The following is a 10,413-nucleotide window of genomic DNA, read 5'->3' on the forward strand; positions in this document are numbered from 1 at the left end:
GGGGCTAGGAGTAAGAATTCCATTCGACCAGCATGTCTAACCACTTGCCGACCGCCGCACACAGATATACGTACAGGCAAATGGGCGTACCTGTACATCTCTTTGAATTTGCTGCCTTTCGGGCATGCACGTGCTGCTGCTATAACTTTTGTGCAAACCAATCAATTATTGCGGGGGGTTTTTTTTTTTTTTATAGCGCAAAAAATAAACTGCAGCGGTGTTCAAATACCACCAAAAGAAAGCTCTATTTGTGGGGAAAAGGGGCGTCAATTTTGTTTGGGTACAACGTCGCATGACCGCAATTGTCAGCTAAAGCGACGCAGTGCCGAAAAATGCTCTGGTCAGGAAACTGGGTAAATCCGGGGCTGAAGTGGTTAGATCCAGAAGTGAGTTTGAGAGTCAACTTGGCTCAGAGTAATTATATAAACAGTTTCTCAAACAAGATATCTGTTACATAGTTATACCTTTATGAAAATATAACCAGAAATCGCAATCAAATCTTGACAGCTTCTTGAAATTGAGAACTTGGTTCGAATGTCACATCTGTAAGTTTTTAGTTCAAAAGACCCTTCATACATACAGTTACAGGGTATTTCATAACCTGTTATTTCTAATATCTACATTTTAATTTGGTCCCATAAGTATATAACAGAGGGCGATTGAAGACTTCCTGGTTGAGGACTCAATCTCATATCCAAATGAGGTGGACCTCTTCGCATCAAGGGACAACGCAAAAACGCCCCTGTTCTCAAACAGGTGGGAAAAAAGCACTAGGGGTGGATGCACTAACAGAGCTGGCATTTTAAAAAAAAAAAATGCTATGCCTTCCCGCCACTGATCTTGCTACCGGCAGTGCTGAGAATTTCAAACAGAACACCTTTGATATTGGTGGCACCACGTTGTCCCAGAAGGTCCTGGTTCTTGGTCCTCAAGTTAACAGTAGAACCTCCATGGTTACTACCACTCCGGGAGGATCTCCTTTCATAGGGCCCGGTCCTTTGTCCCCAGGTACATCAATGGAACCTAGCGGCCTGGCTACTGAGTTAGGCTTATTAAAAACCAAGGGTTTCTCAGAAAGGCTGATATCCACTCCCCTCAATATCAGGGAGGAGATGCGCCAAATCGACAAAAAAGGTCGGGGTACGCTTTAACAAATGGTACGCAGGTTACTCCATAGCAGTTTTGGAGATTTTGCAGTGCGGGGCAGATAAAGGGTAGCCATGAGTACCCTAAAGAGCCAGGTATCAGCACTTCGTGCATATTTGGAAAAACCTCTGGCCGCCAACCCTTGGGTGGTCAGATTTTTCAGAGCACTAGCAAGGCTGAGACCACTGCAAGGCGCACCCTTCCCTATCTTTGGTCTTACAGGCCCTAACGGAGCTATCATTTGAACTTTTAGAAAATTGTTCACTAAAGGAGATTTGGTTGCAGTGACAACTGCTAGGAGGGTCAGTGAAATGGAGGCTTGATCAGTCAGACCCCCTTTTTTTTTGTTTTCTCGGATAGTTTTCAAAACGGATTCGGCATTCTTACTGAAAGTGGCTTCGAAGTTTCATTAGAAGCCAGGAGGTAGTTTTACCCACTTTTCTTTCTCGGACATCACGGGGACACAGAGCCACAGTAATAACTGATGGGTTATGTAGGTACCACTAGGTATTGGACACTGGTCACACCCTAATCAGGAAGTTCAACCCCCTATATAATCCCTCCCCTTCCAGGGATACCTCAGTTTTTACGCCAGTGTCTTAGGTGTTGGACGTGCAAAGATGTCCTGTGCTGAAGCTCCAAAGGGAATATCCTATATCCTATACTGGGGCAAGCCAGGCGAACCGGATCCATTCAAAGTGTCTTTTCATGGCCGAATTGGATGGTACCCGGGCCTCGTGTCCGAAGAAACGAGGTTTTACCTGTAACGCTTCTCTTTTTAGAGAGCTGGACCCCGCAGTTTAGAAAATTGTCTTTAAACCTCCTAATTTCTGGCTGGGTGCTTTACAGGGCCAGAACTGCAGGATCCCCCTACTCGTAGGGGGCCCCAGTCTCTGACGGTTTTTACAAACGGAGCCCACCGTGAGAGGTGAAGATTGGGTCTGTGTATACAGAATCCTGCAGCTGGATAAGGTAAGAGGAGATGCCACAGAATTTTGAATTCTAGTGGGTTTTCTCCTTTAAGGTAAATGCATGCTATGCCTATTGTGACCACCGGGGGCTGCCAAGAGCACAAACTTTCTCATGCTGATTCTGTCTCAGCGTTCGCTGCACAGGTTCTTCTGCCGGCTCCAGGTAAGATGGATGGGAGGATTTCTCATCTGGGATGTTCCCCCCCCCCCCCCCCCCCCCCCAGGCTAGGGGCAGGCTTCAGGTATGCTGTAAGGCGGTTTTAGACCGCACTGTGGACGCCGCCTTTGCAATGCAGGGCCCATCACTGCCGGCCTCCTCCTACCTCCCCCTCCCCCAGCCTTCCTCCATGCTTGTCAGGAAGGGCCGGCTCGCGCGGGAAGCGCTCGTTTTTCAAAAACGAGGGGGCGGGGCGTCAGCACAGCGTGCTCAGACGCCCACAGTGCCAGAAAGCATGGCTATTTAAAAGCACACTTTACAGGTGCTCTGAGCCTTGGAGGGACACAGAGCTGACAGTTGCATGTAAGGTGGGACACAGGCATTTACTAAGGGAACACCAGACTGGGCATTTGGTAGCAGGGCTTTGCCGGACTACATCGCTCAGCAGTTAGTGTTCATTTTTGGATACCTCACACCTTGTTGCTTTGCACTATGGGTAGAAGAGGTTCAGGTACCCCCAGAACCAGAGACACTAGGGGATCTCCTTCAGGTTCTGAGGACCCCCTGTCTGCTACATCCTCCCCTCCTAAGGGGCCAGGGACGGCTAGCCAGGGAGAGCCGTTGGGGTCAGGGACTACACCTGCTTCTGGCACTTCAGCCCCTGTATACATTACACAGGAGGTTTTTTCCTCAACCATTTCTGGGTTAGAGGAAAGATTTAATGGCCTTGATTACATCTTCACTCAGTGGAAGAAAACGTACTAGGCCTTCCTCTGTTTCCCAAGACCCTCAGGTAGAGGAGCTCTGGGATAAAGGAGACAAATCCCTTTCAGAGGATCGGGATGGAACGGATGATTCCTCTTCGGAGGAATCAGGTGGAGAGGGGCCCTCTGCGACTTCCCAAGAGCAGAAAGTCTTAGTGCAGATCCTTACTGGATTGGTCCGCTCCACATTTAAGTTGCCCGTACCTAAGTCTGTTAAGGAATCTTCATCTTCTTTGGGGTCACTGAAACCTTCTCAAACAGCACATGCTTTTCCTGTTCATAATTTACTTGAAAAGCTCCTTTTTATTCTGAGTGGGATCACCCAGATAAGCTATTTCTTCCGCCAAAAAAGTTTTCAACACTTTATCCTATGGAAGAAAAATGTATTAAGATGTGGGGAATGCCGGCCATTGATGCGGCCATTTCCTCTATAAATAGTCTGACTTCATCTGTAGACAATGCTTAGATGCTCAAAGATCCTGTGGATAAAAAGATGGAATTCCTATTGAAGGATGTTTTTTCCTTAGCAGGATCAGTGGCCCAACCTGCAGTAGCAGCGATTGGAGTCTGTCAATACTTGAGACCAGGTTAAACAGGTCATCAAAGTATTACCTGAGCAGCAGGCCCAGGGGTTTGCTAACCTTCCTGCGGCCTTATGTTATGTCGTTGACACCATCAGAGATTCTATTGTGCAAACCTCTCGTCTTTCACTTGGGTTGGTGCATATGCGTAGAATCTTATGGTTGAAAAATTGGTCAGCGAAGCACCATGTAAGAAGCTCCTGGCTGGGTTTCCCTTTCGTGGTGAAAGGTTGTTTGGAGAAGACTTGGATAACTATATCAAGAAAATCTCTTGTGGGAAAAGCACTCTTACCTGTTAAGAGTAAGTGTCCCTCTTTTAAACTGACTCTTTCCCCAGCGCCAGGGGCATCAGCCTCCAGGCAGTCAAGACGGACTCCTCCGTCTGGAGAAAGAAACAAGCATCAACCCCAGGGACAAAGTCCTGGGGGAAGAAGTCTTCTAGACAAGACACTAAGGCCTCTTCATGAAGGGGCGCCCCCACTCGCTCGAGTGGGGGGAAGACTGCTGCAGTTCTCAAGGCTCTGGCAGGAGGACTTCCAGGACAGATGGGTAATCTCCACGGTAACCTTAGGGTACAGATTGGAGTTCCAAGAATTTCCCTCTCCTCGTTTCCTCAGATCAGGTGTTCCCAGAGACCCAGAGAAGCAGTCGCTCCTTCTAGCGATAGAGCGACTTTTGTCGCAAGAGGTCATTATGGTGGTTCCCACAAAGGATCAAAGATTGGGCTTCTATTCCAACCTTTTTATGGTCTAAAAACCAAATGGGGATGTTGGACCCATTTTGGATTTAAGAGCTCTGAATCGATGCCTAAGGATACAGTCCTTCCGTTTGGAATCAATTCGGAGGAGATGCAGGGAGGAGAATTTTTGACATCAATGGACATCAGAGATGCATGCCTACCTGTGCCCATTTTTCCTGCTCAGCAGAAGTGTCTGCAGGCAAAGATCACTGCTTTTAAAGGAGCTGATTCTGACAATCAGGACCAAGAAGGGTCCTTCTGTCCGCCTTTTGTATGAGGCTGCTGGGGAAGATGGTGTCTTCATTCGAAGCAGTTCCCTATGCTCAGTTCCATTCAGGACTACTGCAACACAGTTTTCTGTCGGCCTGGAACAAGAAAGTTCAGGCATTAGACTTTCCAATGCACCTGTCGCATGCGGTGCGTCAGAGCCTCAATTGGTGGCTCATACCCGAAAACCTGCAGAAAGGGAAATCCTTTCTACCGGTTGCCTGGGATCCTCTTGCAGGCTGGATGGATGCGTTGGTGATTCCATGGCATCGGTTCTCACTGATTTATGCATTCTCTCCTATTCTGCTACTGCCACGACTCCTTCGCAGGATCAGGCAGGAAAGGAAGTCGGTACTTCTGGTGGCCCCCGCTTGGCCCAGAAGGACTTGGTAGGCAGAAATAGCAAGGATGACGGTGGGTTCCCCGTGGGTCCTACCGGTATGCCCAGACCTGTTATCTCAAGGTCCAGTGTTCCATCCTGCCTTACAAGTGCTAAATTTGACGGTTGGGCTATTGAGACCCACGTTCTGAAGACTTGTGGGCTTTCAGGTCTTGTCATATCTACCTTGATCAATGCAAGGAAGCCAGCTTCCAGAATGATTTATCATAGAGTCTGGAAGGCTTATGAATCCAGGGGTTGGCATCCCATGAAATATGTCATAGGTAGAATTCTTGATTATCTACAATTTTTTTTTTTTTTTTTTTTTTTTTTATCAAAGTTTTTATTGCTCTTGAAACATACAGTATCACAATACATTTAAGTTATCACGTTCTGTACAGTCAGTTATATGTTATGCATACATTCAATTAAACTTTTTTTTTTTTTTTCCCCTTGTTAACAAGTTCACATTTACATGTACCACTGAAAATCAACGAATACAGCTTTAATAAATTTCTTTTTAACCATTATATCTGTTGTTGTCCTTCTCCTCCTCCCCCCTCCCTTATTCCACTATCTCATATCATTAACATCCATGCCATTACTCCATGATTCACATTGTATCTCCTCTGTCCACATTCCCAAACATCTCTATATAGCTTTAAGCAATCTCATTTGTACCAGCTCCACAGGACTTATACCTGGGGTATCTAGCCATGCATCCCATATCTTATCAAATTTCCCTGGGGTCCCTCTATGCTGATATATGTACTTTTCCATAACCAGGGTATTTCCCATCTGTTGGATCCACATTTTAACCACCGGTGGTGTGGCTGATTTCCAGTGTAAAAGTATTGTTTTTCTTGCCTGAAATAGGGCTCTGGCAAAGGCCATTCTAGTTATATTCTCCGGGATGGTCTCCTCTAGTACTCCCAGAAGGCATCTCAGCGGGTCAAGAGTAACATTGGTTTGAAAAACCCTATTGAGTAAGGTCATGACCCCTGTCCAATATCTATGGAGTTTGGGGCAACGCCAGAGTAGATGAATCAAATCGCCTGGTGCATTTCTGCATCTGTTACACAATGGATCTTGTAACCTCCCCATTTTGTGCAGTTTTACCGGTGTATAATGCACTCTCAGCAAAATATACAGTTGGGAAACTTTTTGTGATACGTTTTAATGAGCATGCATTGACAACTTGAAGGGCCTGCTCCCATTGCTCCCCTGTAATGGGTCCTAAGTCTTCCTCCCATTGTGACACTGCCTTCATGGGATGCCCCTCTAGAAAGGAGGATAGAAGCATGAGGTAGGATTGAGATATTATCCCCTTTGTGTCTGTTGCCTCTTGTAATATGTGAAAAATAGGGGTGGGTGATTGTACCCACTCCCCTGCGCCTGTACTGCGTGCTGGAGCTGCAGGTAGCAAAATAGCATAGTAGATGGTAAAGCATATTCAGACTGCAAGTCTGCAAAAGATAGCAGCCTCCCATTCCGAAAGATGTGTTTTAGGTGAGTAATTCCCAAACGGCGCCATCTAGAACCCTGCTTAATTTTGGCCAGTTCCTCATAGGAGTTATTTTCCCATATTGGGCTGTAGGTGGTAAATCCCATGACATGTTGCAGCTGTTTAACCTTGTTCCATACTTTTTGAAGAAGTGCGTTGGCATCTGCTTATTTGGTTTCTGAAATCTCTGAGCCTCTAATCCCTCCGGTATGGAATCCACCCCTGCTCCCCTCAGCAGGAGCTTGGCTGACGAGCCTGCAGGGGATGGAGCCATAGCCCCTATTAAGTGTTGTAATTGCGCCGCTAGATAGTATATCCAAGGATTGGGGAGTGCAAGACTTCCCCCCTCCTTTGGACATTGCAGTTTCTCCAACTTGATTCTAGGGGGCTTATTGTGCCATAGCAATGTTCTGAATAGTGTATTGACAACTCTAAATATTTTGAGGGGGATGACTATCGGTGTATTATGCAGCATGTATAGGAGCTGAGGCATCAGAATCATCTTAATGAGATTCGTCTTCTCAGCCAAGGACATTTTAAGTCTGTTCCATATGTTGATTTTGTCTCTAAACCGTGTCAGTAGGGGGTATATGTTTAGTTTGTAGTAATCAATCAAACTAGGGGATATGTAGATGCCTAAATATTTAAAGGAGGTTACTACTGGGATCGGACATGGGAGACTCGCTTGCAAGACCGGAGTCTCGTCCAAAAACATTAATGCAGACTTGGACCAGTTAATCGTAAGACCTGAATAGTGGCCAAAGTCTGCAATCATGGACATTGCATGGAACAATGAGGCGTCCACGTCCTCCAAAAAGAGGAGCATATCATCCGCATAGAGCATTATCTTCTCATGCAATTCACCATATCTAAATCCCCTGATTTGCTGACAATCTCTGACCTGTACTGCAAGCGGTTCAATGGCCAATGCAAATAGCAGGGGGGACAAGGGGCATCCCTGTCTGGTCCCCCTACCCAGTGCGAAGACCTGTGACATCCTATCTGTTATGCGCACTGCTGCCTGCGGTGAAGCATATAGCAGCCGTACCCATGCAATAAACCTAGGACCGAATCTGAACAGTACAGCCCGCAGGTATCGCCAGCTAACACTGTCAAATGCTTTATTAGCATCAAGAGACAACAGTGCCCTACTGCCAGTTCCCTCTGTTGGGGTCTGCATGTTCAGAAAGAGTCGTCTCAAGTTAGTGGCGGTTGACTTCTTGGGCATAAAACCTGCCTGGTCAGGATGTATAATGGAAGAGATGACTCTATTAACCCTTAGGGCCAGAGTTTTGGCCAGTAATTTCACGTCACTCTGCAGTAACGAGATAGGCCTGTATGAACTGGGATCTACAGGGTCCTTACCAGGCTTAAGTAGTAGTATAATATTGGCCCTAGTCATGGATGTTGGTAGCTTTCCTGATTTAAAGGATGAGTTGAATACCTCTAGCAATTTCGGTAGAATCGCCTCCCCGTATTGTGTGTACACCTCCATTGGGAGCCCATCATCCCCTGGCGCCTTGCACGTAGAAAAGGAGGCAGCCGCCTCCTTCAATTCGTCCAGCGTAATTGGGGCCTCCAACTCCATGCGCGCCTGACACGACAAGGCAGGCAGGGAAATCTTGTCTATGTAATCCTGTAATGCAGCATCTGTATAGTTCTCACATGGCTTATATAAATTCTCATAGAAAGACGCTAGTTCATTAATAATTGATTCAGTGTCATTTACTAATCTCCCATTTGAGCACCTGATAGCTCCTATAGTCGGTGATGACTGTTGGGACCTCGCAATTCTGGCCAGTAGCCGACCAGTCTTTTCCCCTTCCTCATAAAAAGCTTGCTTAGTAAAAAATCGTTTCCGTTCTGCAGCGGAGGATCTCAACCGGTCCAGGGAATCCTGTCCCGATATCCATGCCTCCCTTGCAGATTCAGAGGGATCCGTGACATAGGATAACTCAAGCCGCCGCACCTGGTCTTCAACCTGTTTGACGAGGGCAGATGAATTCTGTTTAATGGTTTCTATTTCTGTTATGAATGTGCCCCTAAGACATGCCTTAAAAGTATCCCATTTAGTTAACTATCATGATGAAATCGGTTCTCATAAAAATATTGTTCAATTTGCTTCATTACCCTTTCCTGGGATGTGAAAAGCTTTAGCCAAAAGGCATTAAGTTTCCAAGGGGCCTTTGGCAAAGCGACCTCAGGGCGTGTTATCAGGTGGGTTGCTATTGGGGAGTGGTCCGACACCCCTCTAGGAAGATACTCAATTTTGGTAATTAGGTTTACGACATGTGAGGACCCCACACATAGATCAATGCGTGAGAGCGAGCCATGTGGTTTAGAGAAACATGAGAATTGTTTGGATGTTGGGTTTTTTGCTCTCCAGACATCTATCCAGCCCACCTCCACCAGCAAGCGGCTCAAAATAGTGCCTCTTCCCCCTAGTGGAGCCTGGACCGGAGGATGCCTGTCAAGTTTTGGGTCAAGATACCCGTTTAAAATCACCCATGATTATGGTGGGTATATCGGGTTTGTCAACCAGGTATGTCAGCAGGAGCTGCAATATCTCCCTAGAAAACGGTGGGGGGATGTAAACAAAAGCAATGATCAGGGTCAGAGTAAACAGCTTGCAGTAAATGAATACATATCTACCTAGTGGATCAATAGCAGAATCTAATTCCTGGTAGGCCAGGGACCCATGAACCAACACACTCACCCCAGTGATAAGCCCTGCCCACCCAGGAGTACTGCAGGAGTCCCACTGTATCCTTTGTAAGGTGAGTCTCCTGCAATCCTACAATAGCAGGGTGAAACTTCTTTAAACATGAACTTATCATTGTGCGCTTTAGTGGATCATGTACACCTCGGACATTCCAGGACACCATTATTGTAGTAGCCATGTCCAGTAGATTGGGTTCTTATCTGGGTGGAGCAAGAGCCAGCCGGCTCCGCACCTGGAAGTTGAAGTGTCCCATGTCCGTGGGAATATAGGCAGTTCCTTTGGGTAGTCTATGGACATAAACTGACCGAGATTTAAATTTAGTGATACGATGCAGCATAGAGTATAACTTAGAATAAGGCGCAACAGAGATGAAACGGGGGGAAACAGTCCCTGGCGTTATTGTGGCCATCCTTGGCCCATCGATATAGGATGAGAGTAGACCGTCCCCTTGCTTCTTTAGGTTTATAACAGTCAAACTTGTGCCAACCGGGCAACTGTTAACCTGTCCCTTTGACTGGGATCTGTGATCTGTAAGATCTTGTGGGTGCGACTCACCCATTGTGGTATTGAGCTCAGTTCAGTGATGTATTTGAGCCCGTTCAAAACGCTAAAATTAGCTTAATGTGAAATGTCCCGTTAAACACAGATTGTAACCATCTGCCAACCGCTCACCAACCTTATCAGGGTTATACTCCAACCTTCAGTCACCCCTTTCGTTTTCTCTGCGTCTCCGTAGGTCTTGTTCATTGTGATCTAGCCATGATGTTGCTTCCATTGCCAACTCAAAAAAAGTAGCCTGGCCTCTAGCGGTAATGCGTAGCTTCGCTGGGAACAGCATGGCATATGTAACTTGAAGTTTTTGCAGGCGTTTCTTCACCTCTGCAAATTTGGCCCTTTTCCGCTGCACCTCAGCAGAAAAGTCTGGGTAGAATGAGATTTTTGTCCCATTAAAGTGGACGGAGCCTCTTTCCCTCGCTAGCTTTAGTATGATCTCACGGTCTTTGTAATTCAGTAGACGCGCCAGCATGGATCTTGGCGGGTTGCCTGGGGGGTGGGGTCGCGGCGGTGTGCCCTCACCACTGCAAATAGTGGTGTAAAGGCCTCCTTGCCAAAAGTGTCCTGCAGCCATTGCTCTACAAATGCCGTTGGGTCTCTACCCTCCACCTTTTCTGGAAGTCCCACA

This window comes from Aquarana catesbeiana, linkage group LG12, assembly GCF_042186555.1.
Source record: "Aquarana catesbeiana isolate 2022-GZ linkage group LG12, ASM4218655v1, whole genome shotgun sequence".
NCBI classification, from domain to species: domain Eukaryota; kingdom Metazoa; phylum Chordata; class Amphibia; order Anura; family Ranidae; genus Aquarana; species Aquarana catesbeiana.